At 44.7% G+C, this 4,320-nt stretch overlaps 1 protein-coding gene across 4 annotated transcripts in view; it reads right to left on the reverse strand.

The window, feature by feature from the left end:
* LOC116849070 (protein vein) overlaps positions 1–4,320 on the reverse strand; it is a 934,475-nt gene that overhangs the window by 233,641 nt on the left and 696,514 nt on the right. The gene's annotated exons all lie outside the window — the stretch shown is intronic.

Here is a 4,320-nt window from a genome sequence, read left to right on the forward strand (position 1 = left end):
AGAGAGAGAGAGAGAGAGAGAGAGAGAGAGAGAGAGAGAGGGAGGGAGAGAGAAGGGCAAGATAAAAATCCGAGGCCAGGGTGGAGAGTAAGGTGCACGAGAGGGAGAGGGGTCAGAATCGCGCGGAATCTTCTGGTACCGGTCCAGGTCTGGAAGAATGAAATTGTGAAGTTTCAAAGCACCCTCGAAGCTTTAAGCACCGGCGAGGTTCTCCGCGTACGCTTTACCTAGCGGAATTCCCCGCTTCTTTTTCCTCCCTCTCTTTCCTTCTCATCCCTTCGTCGCCGCTCGCTCACCCCTTCTACAGGCTGTAGCTCTTCCCGCCCGGAAGAGGACGTACGTTTCCTCCCTTTGTTCGGCGCGGATTCCAGTTCTCGGGATGGAAAAAAATAAGGTAAATTGAATAGATCTTGCGAGCCCTACGAAGAAGAAGCGCGCGCAAGCCAGACAGACGGAGAGCAAAGCTCGGACACACGCTCTTAGTTAAAGATAAGCGAAGGGGATCAGAGTGAGGGCAGGGACGGGGGTTACATTTCTCAGCGCTGAATACACTTTGAGAAAACCTTCGTTAGGAAGCGTCGGGCTCGTTTGGAGATTTCTCTGTTTCCTTGCGCGATCAAGGGACCTCGTAACGACGCGGTCGCGGGTTTGACACGTGCATAAAGTCTCCAAAGCGTTAGTCTTCTTAAGCTGCTGCTACAATGGGGTCATTCGCGCGCGTGAATCAGTCGGGCAGAGAAAGGAAAGTGGAGTGGAGGGAGAGAGAAACGAGCGTACGCGGCTTGCAACGTAGAAATCCTCCTCGCCGAGGTGCTGTCCGAGGACGGAAAAAGTAATAAGCTCGCGGATCGTTAAGGGGACAGCGCGCGCATTTTCGCCGACAAGAACCGCCATATGGTCCTTCGCGTGAAAATTTTACTACATCGCTTAGAAGAAGAAGAAGAAGAAGCCGCGCGTGCAGCCGGAGTCCCTTCGCAGTTTGCATCGCGACGCTTTACGTTTCTCACGTTTCGACGGCAGTTGACTGAGAGACGGTCATTAAATCTTTATGAGCGGCATACATCACGCGTTTGTTCCGGCGGAGTCGCAGATAAGATCGGCGTTCAACTCGAAGGCTACTCGCGACTCCTCTGCTTCTTTCCGCTTCTTCTTCGTGACTTTGTCCGGCGAGACGCGCGCAACGGGAGTATTTTCACAAAGAGGATTTTCGTTGCGAAGAGTAACGACAAAGAGTTTCAAAGGAAAAAGTTTTCGCCGCTTGGGAAGAAGCGAGGCGGCCCGCCTTCCACTACTACGTGCGTGCAGCTGCACACTAAAATCACTAGAATACAGAGTCTGGACAGAGTCACGGTATATGTATACAGTATACACAATATTGTCACTGAACTTTTTTAGTAGTATCAAATCTCCAGCGCGCATGCGTTGCATTGTTCCATTAGAAATATGGTTGGCTATGTAGGTTGACATATTTAGGTTAGTAAATAATTTATGTAAGTATTTTTATAATATATATATCTGCTAATAAAAGCAATCAATTTTATATCTGTAATAAAAATAAAATAAAATTACTTGTTACACAATAGCAATAAAAGATGATTAGAGGTGGAGATAGTTGTGTCATGTGTATATTGATGTCCAAATATTTCGGGATGAGTAACCAGGCTAAGGGCCGGTTTTTCCAACCTCTTGCTAAGCTAACTAACAGTTAACTCATACGTCTATCTTTGTTTCTCCTTCAAATTAGGTAGAAACAGACATAAGATTTAACTGTTAGCTTAGCAAGAGGTTGGATAAACTGACCCTAAGTCTTTTTCGTTTCCTGAAAGATGCAGACAGATAAAAGTAATTATTCTTTACTAAGTTATAGTTTGCACACATAGTGCAAAACTTCACATTATTCTATGCATTATCAAATAATTAAAAAATTTCTAAATTATAAATTCTTCATAATTCGTGTAACTTCATTTTAAATTATATTTCGTTATACGCGCGACTGTTAGATTAAAACTGAATATAGAAATATATCAATTGTTATATACAAGTAGTGAAAAATGTGAATAGATAAAAAAATAAAATAAAACAGCATTTAACGTACTATGAAGATCTATTCGAAGACTTTGTTTTGCGTAAAAGTCCAAATTCGCACGTAATTCATAGAAATCGTATATAAATTCATGTATCAATAGAATATTATAATTCCATTTCCAAAAACCAATATAAATTAAAGATCTGTAAAGAAAATTAACGATCGACATTTACATATAATTTTTGGTGAAGAATTATATTTTTGAGCACTGGTGTCTTCTTCAAGTTCTTTCTTCAAGAACTTTTTAATAAACAAAGAGCAACACAGAGTTGAAACACTGTTTGAAAATGAATCAGGATCATTATTTTAACAACATATTTCAAACCCGTTGCAATCGGCGAGGTCGTCCTTAATCTGCATAATTGCCGTTAAATTGATTCTGGTTATTTCGATTCAATCGATTTTTATTATAGAATCGCCTATCCCTGCTGGTGCTTCCATGCTCGGAGCGCGCGCTGCCAGCGAGCGCGAAGTCTCATCATCCCATATTACGGCGAGTTATTTTCCGACATTCGCAATTTCGCTCTACGTCCCATTGTCGACGAGTTCCCGTTTAATAGATCCTGTCGGCACGCGGGACAGCTTTTCACGCACCGGAGGACACATTCGAGCGTACGTCTCCCGCGAAAACCGTAACCCGAAGAATCTCCGATTCGTGTGCGTTGCATTTACACATCTCGCGGCAAAAGTAAAAAAATATCTATTTATACATATATGTATACACGCTCCGTCGTTACCTTTATCTCTAAATAAAAATATTTGTTCACGCGCGCGCGCATAACGTGCGCCTGTGTGTGTGTGTGTGTGTGTGTGTGTGTGTGTATGCGAGCTTGTCTATGTTACGAATGACGTAGCACGCAGCCAGGTCTCTCCCATAAATATGCATTCGCTTTAGTTTTAATCCGGGAAAAATATTCCGTAACAACGTTTACGCGTTCCCGGGAAAATGAAGACCGCATCGACAGCGTTTTCCCGACAGCAATTTTTGCACACACACACACACACACACATACTTACACGCGCTGCATGCGCCGCGTTATCTCGTCGGAAGAAATATTTTATCGCGGGCGATTAAGCGTTAGAGACACAGTTTCGCCGTGTCCTTCCGAAACTTCAATGTCCCGGGAGGGGAAGAAAAACGACATTAACGACGGCGGACGCGGTCGGTCGCGACGTAAAAGCCACCGCGCGTCGACCTGCTCGGGATGCTAAGAGAAGTCGATTCGCTTTGGATTATTTTCCGGACACCCCGTGCGTGCGTGCAAGCGAACGCGCGACCGGCCGTATCGAGCAAGCGGGCAAGATTCAATAAGTCCAGGTGGATATTGCTGACCCGAACTTACGCTGTCGGGAGGTTCTGAGCGGAATTCGAAATTCGCCCTCTCGCCGCCGAGCGCTGCTCGCTCCCCTCTCCCCCTCTTCCTCCGCAGGGTTGTACTCTGCCGGCCGCCTGATATTCCCCGCCGTTTTTTTTTTTCTTTTTTTCTTTTCGCTTCCCCACCATCGTGTGCTATTTCTCACGTGCGAATCGTGCTTCTTTCTCACGAGCCGAACCGCCGCCGCGCGCGCCCGTGAAAGAGGAGAGAGAGAGAGGCGGCTTCGACAGTTGGAGAAACGGCGCGATAATGCACCGGCCGCTTTATTCGCCGCTGGATAGAAAGAGCCGGATATTAGCGACGTTTCGTTACACCCTCGTGCAAAGCGATGCGGAGCGGCGAATCGCGCCAAACCGCCTCGAAATAATTTATGATGCGGCTATGTTAAATATTTTCCCGACTCTCCTCCTGGCTTCCCACCGGCCGACCGTAATTTTTCCTCGCGAATAAACTCGTTAAGATATTATGCGTCAGAATTTACAGCATCCGCTACGAGGGGATATCAGGATTTGCGCTTTAAAAGAGCTTTGCCACAATTCGATCTTCCCATCGCGGATGGTCACCGAAATCATCGCTGATTCGATCGTCAATTAAGTTTCTACATTATAAAAAAAGAGATCGGTCGGAACAATCAGAATCGAACTCAATTTTTTGATTGTATAATGAATTGCAAAGTAATTGCCTTGATTTTTTCAGCATTACTTTGATTTTCTTGTTATCTCTTATTCGTATCAAACGAGCTGAGTATTCAGCAAAATTGATTAATCATGATATTGATTTGATCGTGAAAAGTAACGATAACCAAATGAGTTGTCAAATCTACTAACGAGTAAGAATCTTAACTCAAACTTTCCTCCC

The sequence above is a fragment of the Odontomachus brunneus genome, unplaced genomic scaffold, assembly GCF_010583005.1.
Source record: "Odontomachus brunneus isolate Ranch 3 - 2012 unplaced genomic scaffold, Obru_v1 Obru_scaffold_105, whole genome shotgun sequence".
Taxonomy (NCBI): domain Eukaryota; kingdom Metazoa; phylum Arthropoda; class Insecta; order Hymenoptera; family Formicidae; genus Odontomachus; species Odontomachus brunneus.